The 16,656-nt window shown below is 43.3% G+C and overlaps 2 protein-coding genes across 7 annotated transcripts in view; one reads left to right on the top strand and one right to left on the bottom strand.

The window, feature by feature from the left end:
• The window catches only part of B3GNT5 (UDP-GlcNAc:betaGal beta-1,3-N-acetylglucosaminyltransferase 5), a 17,942-nt gene extending 9,710 nt beyond the window's left edge, over positions 1-8,232 (bottom strand). The window contains exons 1-3 of one of the 4 annotated variants that reach the window (XM_029939804.1): positions 5,318-5,370; positions 4,986-5,033; positions 3,954-4,144 (exon numbers count right to left, since the gene is read on the bottom strand). The gene's annotated coding sequence lies outside the window, so the exon portion shown is untranslated. Of the gene's footprint in view, positions 1-3,953; positions 4,145-4,985; positions 5,034-5,317; positions 5,371-6,911; positions 6,987-7,968 lie in introns of those variants that run through there. The other 3 variants (XM_029939806.1, XM_029939803.1, XM_029939805.1) reach the window with 3 other exon arrangements.
• Positions 1-16,656, top strand: part of MCF2L2 (MCF.2 cell line derived transforming sequence-like 2) — a 227,575-nt gene that overhangs the window by 151,064 nt on the left and 59,855 nt on the right. The gene's annotated exons all lie outside the window — the stretch shown is intronic.

Raw genomic sequence — 16,656 nt, forward strand, 5'->3', positions numbered from 1 at the left:
AGCAGGGAGGCCTGGAGGAGAGCAAACTCGGGGGAAGAAGAGAGGGAGGAGGCAAAGAGAAAGGAAGCAACTTATTTTACTTGAAGCATGTATGTATGCGTGCATGCATTTTACTGATGCATGTATGTGTGTGCATGCTTTTTACCGGATGCATGTGTGCGTGCATGGGTTTTACTGGATGCATGCATGTGTGTGTGTGTGTGCATGTATTTATGTGGCCTCTCAATTTATGTGCACAGGTTTGAATTCAAGGACTAGGTAACGGGTGGCTCAGTCGGTTAAGTGTACGGCTTCGGCTCAGGTCATGATCTCACGGTTTGTGGGTTTGAGCCCCACATCGGGCTCTGTGCTGACAGCTAGCTCAGAGCCTGGAGCCTGCTTTGGATTCTGTGTCTCCCTCTCTCTCTGACCCTCCCCTGCTCACACTGTCTCTCTCTGTCTCTCAAAAATAAATAAAAGACATAAAAAAAGGACTAGGTAATACATTTTGATGAATGAAAAAGAATACAAGTTCTGTAAAACTTCAGACAGTTATTTCTTCTAAAAAGGAACTATTTTAAAGGGCTAGTTCATTGCAAATTGAGATGGGGTCACCAGTGGGTAGAAGGTGACCATCAGAAGGCAGGACAGAAGAGCCCCGGGGTGCTGCTCTGAGGGGGAAGAGAGCCATAGGGCAAACAGTGGGTGCCATGCTGGGAGCCAGGAGGGTAGAGATGGGGGTGGGTGGAGCAGAGGAGGCAGCTTCCAGGAGGAACAACAGGGAACCTGAGATCTGAAGGCTGAGGAATGTGAGCCAGAGAAAGCCAGGGGGGTTGAATTCAAAACACACCTATTTTTGTGTCCATCTGTATGTTTCCTGACCACTGTTTCTGGCCATTGTTGTAATATATTATCAATATCTCATTTTAGAGAAACTATATTTCTAAGTCTTACTGAGTAGACACGCAACACGCAGAAGTCTCAGGATCCTTATGTTATGAAGTATGCACCATTTTGTTCAATAACCGCTCACACACTCAACTTATCAGCAGGAAAGTCCTTTACAAGGCTTCACCTACAACTGCATTTCCTCTGAAGTTTCGAATTCCAGTCCACTCACTCTGCAGTCCATTCACTCTTTGACCGCAGCCTCTAAGGATTCACCTGGAATCTTCTGCCCACCCTTGCCTGCTCCCTAACACTCCCACCCCTCCCAGCAGTCTCCTGACCTTCCTTCTCACCCCCTCCCTGTGTCAGATGAGAATCGCCTGGCACCTTTGCCCTCCTCTCCCTGTTCCTGTCCTTCCACCCCAACAACCCCAGACCTCGGGTCCCTCCTGCCTTCTCTCCTTCCACAACACCTGCCGGCTGCGGGAGATGCAGAGGGCATTGCCACAAATGGCAGTATCCAGCTGTTGGCAGAGGGCTTCATGCTGTTTGACCAGCCTCCACTTGTCCTGGACATTCTCCCTCTCCTCTCCCCTCATCAGCCATGCTTAATCCTCCCCATCTTCCGAGGCCTGTGTCCCTCACTCTTAGCTGAAGGCTTCACCTCCTGCCTCAGAAAAAGGAGAAGACATCACACACATTGTCCCTTCTCGTCCCTACGTGTGCCTCCCCTTCACAGATCCCCAAGCTGGCCCACCTTCTCCAGTCCCCCTCTAAAGCACGCTGACTGTCAGGGAGACACAAGTGAGGCACTCATTTAGGACATTAAACATAAAAGTGATAAAAGCATAACTCTAAACTAATGATGCTCCTTCAGTAAGTCAGTTTAAAAAAAGCCTCAGTGCTTAAACCTTTTACCTTTAAAGTTGTATTACTTATAGTCCCATGAGAGACAGTTTTGGGGGCCTGTCCAGGCATAACTCAAAGGAAAAATATAGTACATTTTCCATCCATCTTTATGTGGCATTTTGTTCTACATTCCATGTATTTCTTTCCTGGCTTATTCTGATCATCTAATCCCCATTAAACAGAGCTAGTACCAACCCTCAAGAGCCAAACTACCACGTTAAGAGAAATCAGGTTTAGCCCTGAATTTACTAGAGAGGCTATAATTTGATCTTCTTACATTTTTCTTAGTTAAATTGGTTCTAGTCATTGGTGATGAATATCCCAAGCAGGTACTGTTTAGTACTAATTGCCTCTTCAATTTGCTCAGGAAGGAAGGAAACAACCCAAAATTTGAATTTACAACTCAGATTTTAAGTGTGAAAAATTAAATATTTCCCTAATTGGTATTTTGTTTTTTAATTCATATTTGAATGTTTCCAATACAAAGCTGGTAAAGAAAAAAAAAAAAAAGGAAAAATTCCACCCAATAGCTGCTGTTAGGTGTTTTTGTGGCTGTGACTTTAGCTCTGAAAATTCAGCTCAAGTCACAGGCAAAGACGAGAAGGCGTTTGGAGTTGTTATCCCTTCATAAACAATACATTTACAGAGTTAGTTCTTGATTCAGTGTTAGCCAAAGATTTTAAATTCCAACTTAGCAAGCATGGATGTAGGATAGAGGGAAAAATCTAGTTATAAAACCTACTAGTAACAAGCTCCCCACCTATATAAACTAAATTATATGTTTCTTTATAAGTTAAACATGGGTGTAGATTTCTGGTTCCTGCTTATGGGAAAAATAAAGACAAGGAAATATCAAATGAACAAACAAGTAAAGACAGGCCCTAAATAAAGACAGGCCCTAAGGAAAGTGGTGATGATGGACTAGAGAGTAGTACTATATTTCAGAGATGTTATATGAAAAGTCACTAAAAATTCCCAGTAACAGAATTTGAAACAAACAAAAAAGCGAAATACAAAGTAGGTCTCAGAGAGGTCAAACATTTGCTTTTCTAAAACTTTCTAAGCTTGGCCCTCCGTATTCATTCCTGAGGCACAGTTGTTTATATTGATAGAGTTGCTTGCTCTTTTAAATACAATTCTTGTCAGTTTTGTTTTTGCCTAGTTAAGAACAAACTTCTCCTTTTGCCCACTGCAGCAACAGTCGCTAGCATGGGAGTGTTTACTGTGCTCCTGGCGCTATTCTGGCTGCTTTGCATCTAGAGAAATGCACAGCAGCCTAGGAGGGAGAAAGGATCTCCATGTGTCGCAGAGGAAACTAAGGCACCCAAACATAGGGTTAACCATGTAAACTCTGAAATTCCAGACCCCATGGAAGCTGAGAAACAGCTGATGGGTTCCAGGTCCTGTCCCTGAGCTCTGCACCTGCCTTCCTCCCGGGCCCTGCACAGCTGCTCTTTCCTGGCGCTCCCTTCTGGATGGGAGGGCAGGGGAGCGAGTGGGGCAGGGCCAAGAGTTTGGAGTCATTCACATTTTACTACCACTTGCATTTTGTCCAAGCTTGTTCTTACTCTCTTTGTAACCTACGCCTTACTTAACCTTCCATCTCAATTTCCCTCCTTCCTTTTCTTGGTCCCAGTGGCATAAGAAGGTAGACAAAAGTGACCCCATGAGTTTGTGTCCCTTGGGTACTTAAGGTCATTCCTTCACACAGGAGACTGGGATATTTAAGGGTAGAGATTTAAAGTGGCAGAAGGGGGTTCAAACTAGGTAAGAAGGACGGAAGGAGAATGGAGTAAAATGTCTAGGACTCAGAAAGGATGTTTCAAGCAAATATTTGATGAGTAAGTATTGGATGAAATGAAATGAAAGGTACAGCTGAGGTAAAATGAGGATATGAAAAATAGTGGTTTACAAATAGGGTGACAATATAACCTGATGTAAACCTGTTATGTCAGCTAGACACACAAGCTTCTTGTCCAATGGCAGTTCATATGTCCCATTCTAGCATTTAAATGGAAATAGCATTATCTGAAAATAACATGTGATTGAGGGTTTACAGAGTACAAAAAATAATAGTAAAATAGTAATAGTAAAATATAAGAGGTATATATAACATTTCTGTCTCATCCTATCAACATTTGTTATAATAAGTTAACTATCATTTATTAAACACCTACCTATTCCAGGCATTATGCTGAGCAGCCCTGAAAGTAGGTAATGCCTACATTTAATTAACTCAACGAGTATTAGTTTACAACATACTGTGCAGTAGGCCACACACAGGATGCAGAGAAAGCTTCAGAGATGTGTCCAGTGTAGACCACCTAACGGAGTAAGCAAATGTTCCGGTGCAGTCTGGAATCTGGACCTGATTGAAGAACAGGGAAGAAAAACCAAGAGTTTTAGAACATGAACAAAAGTAGACTTATAGTCTGTTGCTTCCATATACTGGTCACATGAGCCTGACTTCTCTCTAAACCATGTACCACATAGTCTTTTCCGAGGATCATTTGAGACCATTTATTTGACAAAGTCAAGTCCAAATCAGGTGTCCAATATGTGCTAATTTCCTTTCTCTAGAAATTGTTCATGCATCTGTACCATGATGGTTTAGTTAGTAAATGATTTGTATTCAAGGGTTATTTTCCTTTCAAAATCTGATAAAAGTTTTTTAAAAATACTGATCTGATTGCTAAAGGCCACTTAACACATCCCAAATACTGTTGAGATTGTGAACAGAAGTATCATTACTAATTGGCTGAACATGCCTTTCCATTATCTTTGACAGGAAAGAACAATATGATTCCCACAAGCACTTAAAACATTTCCACAAAGATGACACAGCCAAAAGATTAGAAAGCCATGTAAATTATGGAGAAGGAAACCTGAGCTGAGTCAGCTTTTTAACTTACTTTGTCTACAGCACTATCAAAAAGTTGTAGAAAAAGTTGTAGGAAAAGGAATAAAGACATTAAATATGAAATCTTAAGTGGATCTTAAGTTGTGTAATAGTATTTTGAACTTGGACTTTTGGGAGCTTATTGCCTACAGACTTAGTGGAACATTCCTTTCTGTAGAAAACTGGCTTCTAGGGTTAAAGCTGTCACTATAGAATATAAATCTTAAAAAATAAGTTGCAGAGGAAACCCAGGCTTTGAATTTCCAGCATTCAAATGTAAAAAAAAAAAAAATCACTTCTCTTTATTTACCTGATCAAGTTTCTTATCTTTCAGTATGAAGATTCTTCTACCTTCTACCTATATGCATACTGTAAGGAAAGTAAGGAAAGTATTCTGGATTTGCACTGTTCTGGCTAAATCTTTGCTGGCAAAGATTTTATGTCAAATGGAAAAGCTCTTGTAATAATTTGCTGTGCCTCAATTTCTGGAACGTAGACAATATATGCAGCTCTTCACAAGATTACTTTAACAATGGAATAAAATAATGACTATGGAAATATTCCCAAAAAAGGTATAATGTGCTACAAAATACAAAGCTTAGATCAATTCAACTAAGTATATACAAAATTCCAAAAGGATACATTTTGTTACTTTGAGAAGAGACCATTTCCTTCTGAATTTATCCCAGTTTCTTTCTACCGCATCCTATGTTCTATTATGTAGATTGTAGAGCAGTTGGTCCTCAGAAAGAACTCTTACGTTTACAATTTGAAAGTCACCAAGTGCAATAATTCTCGCCAAAGTGACCCATTTTAAAAGATGACCCATTTCAAAACCCATGAGTTCTTATTCAAGCTGTTCTATATTTAAGATTTAGAAAGTTATTTCACTTTCCTACAATCTCCTTATTTGAATCAGTCTTTTATAAAAGGGGAATTTGATCTCCATTTGAATGAAGTATAATATGATGTTTTTTACTTGCTACAGCCTGCACTTGGTTTTGAAAATTATTCCCTACCTTTTGAGGTTTTGGGGGGCTTTTTTGTTTGTTCGTTTGTGGGCAAGGCATTTATGTGTAATATTTATGCCTCCTAATCACCCCTCATTTCTCATTCCTTACAAACAGCTTCTCTGAAGTTAGGTTGGACTTTCCCTATCATAACACACATCCCCATCAGAAGGTGAGGACGGAGGTGAGTTAAAGGGAGTCAGCCTCAGTCTTAGCCTCTTGTGCTCAGTAAATACTCATGGAGGGTGCCCGTGGGAGCCAGGGAAGGGAGAGAGAGAGAGAAGGAGCAAGAGAGAGAAGGGCCATTTTAAGTATATAATGTAAACATTTCAGGTATTGGATTTATCTTGCTTTAAAATAATAAAGTCGACCAAATAAAGCAGTCCCTCCCCCATGACAAGATATAATATCTACCATAAATTTCTTTTGAGAAAGTTGTAACTTCAGCTGCCAATTACCCGTCTCCCTTTCGGAAAGTTCAGGAAGGGATCTGTTCAGTGCACCCCTGAACACAACTACCTTTGAGCATCCTTTTCTGGGTCAGTTTCAGTTTCTCACATCCCTCTCCCTTCCCCCATAGGGACCAGGCAAAGTTCCCAAAATAAAGGCACAGAGGAACAAATCCAATTCTAATGGATGTACTTTCATTAGAGAATTACCCCAGATATAAACTATAAGCCACCATCAGCCACTGTGCTGTTACAACATCGGTGTCTTAACCAACACTGGATAAGAAAAAAATATAGGCTGTGTAGTTAGAATCGGATGAAAAGTTGCTACTTTGACCTTTATCGTATCTGAGTAAGCAACTGGCTGTCACTTCGGGTTACAAAATAAAATTCGGCAGTCAAAAAAGAGTGGCAAAGACCTACCGGTAGCAAGAGGTCTTCTTTCCCAGTTTCCCCTGCCTGCCCACTTCCTTGTCTTGTCTTCTAGCCAGTAACTCGCTGAAAGTTTCTGCAGTCTGGCGGTTTCCTAATTCCCAACCCGATGCTGGCTTTCTACCCGAATTCACCCCTGCGGCCGAGGGGTAGTAGCACGGTTGGAGAACCCCAGCCGGAATCTAGGGACTGCAGGGCGCAGCATTCGCCGGACGGCTCCCGCGCCCCGACCCGCCTTGGTATTCCCGACGCGGCGACCGCCTCGCCGGAGTTCCCTGGGGAGGAGGAAACGGCCGCTCCCCGGCAAACTTAACCCCAACTGGAACTCCAGGGTCCCCAACCTACCTGCCGCACCCGGGCGGCCCTTGGCCCCGGGTGTCGGCTGCCGGGCGCCTGCGCCCGCCAGCCAAGGCGAACAAAGGCGCTCCGGAGAGGGACGCGCCCTCCCCTTCCCCACCGCGCGCGCGGGCTGCGGGCAACCCTGCCCCGTGGCGGTTAGGGCCTCCGGAGGCTGGGCCGCGCGCGGTCCGGGCCAGAGCAGCGGGCCGAGGCCCCGGAGTCTGCTCCACCCGTGCGTCCCAGCCCCAGAGCGCATTCCAACCTGAAGTCCTGGGGCCACCGTGCGAACTGGCGGTGCCTTCCCCTCCCCGCGGCTCTCTTCACCTCTTCGCGCTTCAGAGACCTCTCCTGGTCTTGAGGGAGCAAAGGAGAGTCCGAGCCTCCCTTCCCGTAGCCCGAGAGCGGCTCCGGTGAGGAGTCACCGCGCGGTGGGGCCGCCGTGCTGGGCAGGGGCGGGGCGGAGGCTGGGCAGCCCGGAGCCCTCTGCGGACCGCGGGAGCCAGTCTCTCGTCCCCGGCACAAAGAACCTACCATCCGGGGAGCTGAGATTTATCCCCGCCAAGCGTGCTAGAACTTCCCCCATTCAGTGATCCGGAAGGGAAGACGACATTTCCACCCACAAGGGCCCTGGGCCCCCGTTAGGTGGCGGTGGGCTGCACAGCATTTTTTTAAAACGCACATATTAATTCCATATGAAACAACTGCTCTCAATACACTTTTCACTAGGAAGTAGAATTCGGTAGACTCATGATCTATTCGTGCAGAACACGCAAGAGTTACACATCTACGGTGGGTAAGTTTTGACTGGGTTCTCCGTTCTTCTTATTTTCCTTGCTAGAACAAGAGTTCTAAGCGAGGCTAGTCTTTTAAAAGATCTCGTCATGCCACTTATGCCTCGAACATCTGGGGCCTAAATCACAAAGGAAGAAAACCCCAATTTACATCAAACTAAAGCTTCACTACAGCGGTTCGTTTTAAAAATAGAGTTAGGAAGGGATCACCCCGCCCCCCAATGATTTTACCTTCAAGCCCAACTTAAATTCAAAGAGAGCTTAAAACTCACCAAGTTCTAGCACAGCTCCTTAAACCCTCAAATCGGAGGTCGGCTCACTGCCTGGTATGGGAGCTCAGGTCGGTGGTCTCAAGAACAAAACTTGCCGGCTTTAAATATCTGGCGAGAACTAAGCAGGCAGGCGCTGGACTCCGCTACCTTCCGGGGAGGGTGCGGGCTGGAGCCGGCAGACTGGGGAGGACCCAATCAGGGGCTCCCGGCCGAGGGCGGGGGCGCGGCAGCCCCAAGCCTCCCTCGAGGCGCGGCGCGAGCGCGTTTCCTCCACCTTTTAGTGGCACTGCCAAAGCCCGAGCCTGGCTTGCGCCTCTCCCACCTACGCAGCATGTTGGTGAAGGTGACAGGTCCCGCCCAAATCTGTTCCCGCAACAACTCCAGGAAGTGCCCAACCCTCCCTCCATCCTCAGTTAATTGAGATCATTTACTCAGATGATGGACTGTGAATCAGAATCCTCGGAAATGCCCCCTTTGAGTAGTTTCCCCCTTTCAAAATACCAACGCATGTAAATGGACAAAATCAGGAGAATATAAATTTCCAATAGTAGAGACTATAAAGTATGGGCTAGGTTTCCTGTCCCTTAAATGTTCTGGCATGAAACAAACATTATTATTTAACAGGTAATATTTTGAATAATATTGTAATTGTACATATTTCAGAACATGGCAGAAAACAAAGGATTAACCCAAATACTTCTGTAAAATAAAACCTTTGGATTTTTTATTATAAAAGGAATCAGGCAGGTAATGGGTTAAAATTACTGAAGCAGAGTTTGAAACTGTAAACACAACATTGTATTTATTTCGAACTAGATTTTTAGGAAGTTTTATAATTGCTTTCTTTAAGCCCTCCACCATATTTTCAGCCATGCAATTCTTTCCGTATATTACGTATATAGAGCATGGCTCAGCATTGCTAAGAGATCATAGTGCCATATGCATGTCAGACCCCACACAGAAATATTAACATAGTGTGATTAGTAAGGGAGTCACTGACAGTGATTCATACATAAGCTGATTCGCTGTTATTACAGTGCAAATCGCCTCCCTTCTCAATGGGAAATAGAACACTGACTGTGTTCCACATACAATCTCTCCCTGTCCCCAGCTATCATATGTGTATGTTCTATTTATGCACAAATGTTGTTACCATTATATACCTTTCAGGTCATTTGGAACCAGGTCCACATACATATCTGTCAACATGTGTGTTCCATGTGTTGAAATGCAAACTGACTCAAACATTGAAGAACACATATAAAAATCATATATATCATCCTGTTTACAGATGGACACCCCAGACAGATAAATGATTTCAAAATTGATTAGGAGGTTGGTAAGAGGATGTGTGGCCTGAGGTGGGGGCAGGGGAGAGGATGTGGATGAGAGATGGGGCCCAGCAGAGTGACACCTGCCCTGGTCCCCCCACTCCCTGCCACACACACCACACACCACACAGGGAAGAGGGCAGCACCCTGGGAGGTTCCTTTGCCCATCTGGGAGGATTTCCTGCAGCAGGCTGGTTAGCTATCCTACCCCACAGGAGAGGAAGAGGATGATGGACTTGATGATATAGAACATAGTATTCATGTTTTCTTTTATTGGGAGGAACTGTGTGAAAATTCTGAAATTAGTTGGAAATAAAATTAAGTGATAGTGATGATGCTGATTTGACAAACATGAAGGACAGTGTCGCCACCATATCCTCAGTGTCCATAATAACTGTTTGAACAGAGACCATTATGACGAGATATATAAATGACTTTAAATCTTTCTCTCAGAAATAAGCACTAGAGAACCATGGAAACTACTAGAAAAAGTACTATAACATCAAGAAGATAAACTTGGAAGAATTGGAATTTACGTGTTATATATTTTTTTAAGTTTATTGATTCATTTTGAGAGAGAGAGAGTGCTTGGCTAAAAGGGAGAGAGAGAATCCCACGCAGGCTCTGTCTGCGCTGTCAGCGCAGCATCTCCTTGCTTCCTCCCCTCCCTTACTGCCCACCAGCCCCTCAATCCCCACCCCCCACATATCCTTCGAGGTTTCTTTTCTCTCAGCACTTGCTCCTTGGTGGTCCCATCCATTGCCTTTAATGCCTGATTTATATTTGTAGTCTACATTCTGGGCTCCAAACATGAGAGGCTCCACTCAAATGTGTCACATAAGTTTTCAGCGGAGCATGTGTGAAATGGAATATCCAAACGCACAGTTATGAACTGGTGAATGGATGGGACTTGAATGCCCTAAAGGCCAGAATCCTGTTCCTTCCCATCAGTGGACCCAGCCTAATGAGTGACATGTTAGGAACAGTCAATGGCATTTTTTCTCTGTAGTAATTGTGGATCTGTTTTCCTTGCTCTTAGTCCTCAGACCTCTCAAGGGCAGAGACCACGTCCTGCTCATCTCCAGTTCCCTGGCAGAACCTCCCACAATGCCTTGCACAGAGCGAATATGTATTAACTGCCAATCAAGTTGAGTTTTTGCTGAATGTTTCCCACATTCAACAAATGTTCAAGCTTTCACTCCAAGAAGATGAAGCAGTACAATGGCCCTAGTGTACTTCTCCACTGATGCCATCAAGGCCCAAAAGACATTGGAGGAGCACTAGTGCCTTTCCTACCTTTCCTACAACTCTTGCCTCTGCTCCTGTGGTTTGGCACCATTCAGCATCCTCTCTCAGTTCCAGGACCTTGGCAGGTGGATGAAACCATTGTAGGTACACCCAGAGCTGGAAGATGAAGCGAACTGATGGCACACAGCTGTCCTCATCCTCAGGCCCTTCTCAGAACCCACCTTATTCCTTTCTCTCCTCCTCTACACCGGGGAAGTCTCCCCCACCCTGACCTTAATGATCATCTCCTTCCACATCAGTGCACAAGGGCATCTCTCATGTGCTCATCTGCTCTTATTAGGGGCCTCACAGGAATGGGGACGACCTTGGAGGCAGGGTCTGCTCACTGGGACCTTCCTTGGCCCATTAAAGATGATAGAGTGAGCCTCACTGGGGAAGAAGATCAGGGAGAGGATTGGGGGTGGGAGTGAGGTTGGGACAGGTTTTCCCTCTGTGCTGCCAATGCTCAGACAGCCCCTGCTCCAGTGACCCAGTACCACTTCCTGACAGTGGATTGCTCAGCATTTCTTCTTCCCTCCCCGCCTACAGATCTGACATCTACTCCACACTCCCAGGGCCCTATGGGGTTCTGTGCAAGATCCAAGGGGCTGCCTCTCACTCCACCTCTTCTTCCTACTAAGGAAGACATATCCAAATTGAGTGAATGAGTGACATTTGTGGAGGAACAATCTTGAATGTTGTCTGGTTATCACTTGTATTTAAAAAGACAACTGGCAGCAGCCTTGCCAGAGCTAGCTACACCAAACAAAATGACTTGTGTCCATTATGGGGTGGTACAGAGGAAAAGAAGGAAAAAACAGAGCATGGAAATATTCAGAAAATAGTTATTGGCTATAATATGGGGGGGTTACATGCCTGGTCCAGATGGAGTCATTTGTGTTAGAAATGTTGTACTTAATTAAATTTGGTTGTGCTGATATTTAAGGGACAATTAAAACATAATTCTCTATTTCTCTTAATAGTTAATAATTGCTAAGTGCTCACTACCTGCTGGAGTCCAGCTCCAGCAAGCCCAGGGGTCCCTGAAGGATGGACAGTGTCAGCGAAAGGGAGTGAGAGAGCCTCAGCTTCTTTCTGCTCACCAGGCAGGCATCTCTGCACTGACCAGAGAGTCTGCTTTATTTATTGAAAAAATATATGGGGTACAAAACAGAAGTGACAATTGCCTTAGACAATGATTTCTGATGACAAATTCTTTGGCATGTAAAAGTTTCCCACAACATAGATTGGTAGAAGACTCAGCATAATCTTTACCAATAGTGATTGAAGTAGGTGACTAGATGCTTATCACATGGGGAAGGAAGGTGTCTTTAGCATTTAAATACAAGGCAATGTTTTTAGCATAGCAAAGGCAAAAGTTAGTTCTTTTGTGAGCAGGGGTCAATAGCCTGTTTTTGAGGGGAAGAAAAACAGATTTCTCAGGAAATGTAATATTTGCTCCTATAATCACAAAAGAAGAAACTCCTATAATAAGTTTTTTCCTAAGGTAGAATTCACATATTTTTAGCATAAGAAGGCAAGTCACTCCTGATATCAGTCAGTCAAGCACCTTGGGGGTCGGTGCTCAAGCAGAAATTGAGTGGGGGTTGAGGGGGTGAAGATGCCGATCGATTTCCATCTGATGATGGGAGGCCTTGCACACCTGCCATACCTCACAAGGAGATTTTTGCTCAACTTATGAGATCAGAAAGACTGGCCTACTGCAGCTACCTGCTTTGTGGAACATATGGGGTTCAAATTCCACTCAAACCAATTCTAAAAGACAGTTACAAGCCTGCCTGAGATTTTTATTGAATATTGCTTAAAATAAGTGGCCCATTAATTAAGAGTTACAAATAGCTTTTTATACTGAGATTTTTCTTATAACAGCATTTCCGAAAGGCCAGTTCTAAAATCCTTGGTAAATCAGGTGATCTGAAACAACATAGATTTCATGAGTCATTCTTGGTTGGTCTAGTGGTATAAGGTCATAAAGCCTATTGTCAACACCTATTTGACCCTGCAGATATAAGGCTAAGGAATACTGGAAAGAGAGAGCAATATCTCTGAGAGATACATTCCTACCATATCAAACAAATACATACATACATACATACATAGGGACGCCTAGGTGACTCAGTTGGTTAAGCATCCAACTTCGGCTCAGGTCATGATCTCCTGGTTTGTGGTTTCAAGACCTGCACTGGGCTTCACGCTGACAGGGTGGAGCCTGCTTGAGATTCTTTTTCTCTCTCTCTGTCCCTCTCCCACTTGTGTTTTCTCTCTCTCTCAAAAATAAATAAATAAACTTAAAAACTAATTAAACAAATAAACCCTCTCAGGAGGAAAGGTATTAATAGAATAATGGGATATCTGCTAGGTAGATACAGATAAGAATACTTCTGCAAAAGAAGTACATAAGGCAGGCAAAGCAGTGTGTCTTTTCTCGAGGTTTTTTTTTATAATCTTTTTGATTTATTTTATACACATGTATTTTATCTTTGGGAATCTCTTTTTTGCAATAGACTTCCCTTTGTTTGCATGAGGTAGAAGCTTATTAGTGGTCTCAGGTTTTTTTTTTCTACTGAAAATTATTGAGTTATATGGATATTCCTGTTGGAGTTAATACCAGTACTACCCTTTCCCATGAAGTAATAATGGTTTCCTATCAACAGTGTTCCAGGAATCTCCTGAGTGTACCAGAAATCTCCCACAAGATGTCTTGTTATGTTTGGATTGCAGGTGTGCCTATCCACCATAGCTCTGAGATTTCTTGAATCTCACACGTTAACAGATAATGGCCTAAACCAGCCCTTCTTCTCTAACCTGCTTACCTGTGTCCTAACTGTATGGGCCCTGTCATTTATGGAGCTGTGCTGCAGAGTCAGAATATTGGGTACTATTTTAGTGGACTGACATTCACCCTTGGCATATCAGTTCCTGTTACTGGTTTTAGAGCTAGAGGGCCTGAACTTAACCCCGGTGGCAGCACCTAGCCAGCAATTTGACCTCAGTCAAGTCACTTAATGCTCTGAGTCCCAATTTCCTCTTCTGTGAAATGAGAATAACAATGAGTATCTACTCTTGCTCACAGAATTGGTGTCTGTTCCTTAAATTTATTATTCATCCATTCAATAAACATTTATTGAGAACTTACCTACTTATAAAGCAAGGGGACAAAGATAAATAAGGTTGGACAAATGCCCTGGAGGAGCTCTTTGTCCGGTGTTGCATGGATCAAGGAATGTAATGCACGTATTAAGAAAAACAACTCTGCTTCACACCCATTAGGCCATTTAAAAAATGGAAAATAACAAGTGTTGACATGGATGTGGAGAAATTGGAGCCCTAGTGCATTGCTGGTGGGAATGTCAAATGGTATAGTCACTATGGGACACAGTGTGATGGTTCTTTAAAAAGTTAAAAATAGAATTATCTTATGACCCAGCATTTTCACTTGCGGGTTTATTCCTAAAAGAACTAAAAGCAGAGAAACAGAGAGTTGCACACCAATGTTCATAGCAACATCATTCGCAAGTGCAAATGGTGAAAACAACTGAAGTATATCCATTTACAGATGAAAGGATAAATAAAATGTAGTATATACAAACAATGAAAGATATTCAGCCATAAAGAGGAATGAAATTCTGACAAATGCTACAACATGGATTAACTTTAAAACACTATGCTAAGTGAAATAAGCCAGGCATAAAAGGACAAACGTTGTATGTTGTCTGATTACATTTTTAAACAAGGTACCCAGAATAGGCAAACTCTCGGGGACAGAAAATGGAATAGAGGTTACCGTGGACTGGGGGAGGGAGGGAGGAATGGAGAGTTAGTGTTTAATAGATACAGAATTTTGGGGCACCTAGGGGCTCAGTCAGTTGAGCATCTGACTTCAGCTCAGGTCATGTTCTCGCAGTTTGTTAGTTTGAGCCTCATGTTGGGCTCTGTGCTGAGAGCTCAGAGCCTGGAGCCTGTTTGGGATTCTGTGTCCCCTCTCCCTCTTCCCCAACCCTGCTGGCACTCCATGTGTGTCTCTCTCAAAAATAAATAAAAATTTTTTAAAAAATACAGAGTTTTAGTTCAGGATGATTGAAACTATTCTAGTGATGGCTGGACAACATTGTAAATGTACTTAATACTACTGACTTGTCACTTAATATGTGTTTAAATGGTAGATTTATGTTATATATTTCTTACCACAATTTGAAAACATTTACAATCCCTAAAGTGCTATCCAAATGCAGGATTGTTAACTTGAATTAGCATTAATGAGATTGTGTTTATAATCAATCTCTCTTTTCAGAAGTGCAGTATGTGTAAAACTCCTTTGTCATTATTTATTTTGTGATATCAAAGAAGAAGCATCCACTCAGATGAACTTTAATAATAATTTATTTATGCCCCATCTTCTTCCAAAAAAAATTTGAGATAGTATATTCTACACACATCAGAGTAATGAGGTCAAATCCAATGGACATAAGAAAATATACAGAAACAGATACAAAGAAGGGGGAACAAACAGCATGTCAGCAACACAGCAAAAGTCTCTTAATTTTTAGCCTTCCAGAAGCCAGGGAAATGTTTGCATTCATCAGACATTTTTTTTTAATGCTTAAAAAATTCATCTCAACATGATCACTGTATAGGTGGTGTGCATGTTGCTACCATTTACGTTCTGATAATTTATTGTGTAATTACGGAACACCTAAACGAAGCAGAAGAAAGATGTAGAACTAAGAACATCTTCTCCTGTCAGAGCCCTTAGGGCCCATTCTGTGCTTCATGAAAAGGGTTCCTGGAAAGTTGTCTGCCCTGCTGGCCAAATGAATCTCCTGCACCTTCCCCAGGGCTCCCGCATGTAGTCTACACTGGAGCCTGGCTGGACAGCCATCTCCTCCATCCGGGTCCCCGCCCCAGGCCCGTCCCCCTGGCTTCCCACGCTGCCCCTGCCCCATCAGCACGGCTCACACAAGGCCCGCCTGCAGCCAGAACTCCTAGACTCTGCTGTTTCCTTCTTCCTGGAACAGCCCTGTCTTCCTGGCCACGCCCTCACCTCTTACAGAGGACAGTTCAGATTTCACCGTCTCCAGGATGTCCCCAGCCCACGTTGACTCCCCTTCTTCTTGGTGTCCTGGTGTACTTTCCAGTTACACACCAGCTACTTAGCGCCTCAAGGATGTGAGTGAATAGACAGTCTTACAAGTGTCATTTCATTTCTCGCAGAAATGAGAAGCGCGGTGTGATTAGACCAAAGACCACATAATACGTTTTATTAGAAATGATAATATATTTAGAAAATGAACTTTGAGAGCCAGCAGAGATACCCAAGATTATATAATTCGGCCTTTTGACACAAAGAAACAGGTGACACCCTGGGAAAGAGACTTGCTCAAGGTCATCCTCTATATTTGAGCGAGAAATAGACTTAAAAATCTAATGTACTGAAACGCACTATTTTTATAACGTTATGCTAGCTTCATTTTAAATTTGTGTTTTATTTAGTATTTAGTAATCAAACAGGTCTCCGGATGCACCCCAAACATAGGTAAAGAGAGGCAGCATAACATCTTGTGAAGAACATTGGCTCTGCCAAAGTAGTGGATCTTTAGCAAATCACTTTGTGGCTCTGGGCCTCTTGTTTTTTCTTCTGCAAAATAAGGATGAATTGAATGGCCTTTAAGCTTATATTTGTTTCTGGCATTTTATGAACCTGCTAGACTGTTGACCAGCCCCACCAAAGAATTTACAAGTACTGACAGAGCAAACATCTCTCACCTCTGCTTTCTCCTCTATGCCGTTCCGCTCAGCCTGGGACACACTTCATCCAAACATTTTTCCTTGCTCGCTTTCTTTTTAAAACTCAGCTTAAACATCACTCAACTCAAAATTGGTAGTGTCTCCTGCTGTCCTTGGCTTAATTTTGGCCCCTCTTCTGCACCTAACTCCTCCAGCTTTCTGATGCCTTACCACACTGTATTGTAGTCATTGACTTTCTTGTCTCTGCCTCTCGACTATGAACTAAGGCCTAGGGCGATGGTACATTTATTGAGCCCAAGTGCCT

This window comes from Suricata suricatta, chromosome 5, assembly GCF_006229205.1.
Source record: "Suricata suricatta isolate VVHF042 chromosome 5, meerkat_22Aug2017_6uvM2_HiC, whole genome shotgun sequence".
Taxonomy (NCBI): domain Eukaryota; kingdom Metazoa; phylum Chordata; class Mammalia; order Carnivora; family Herpestidae; genus Suricata; species Suricata suricatta.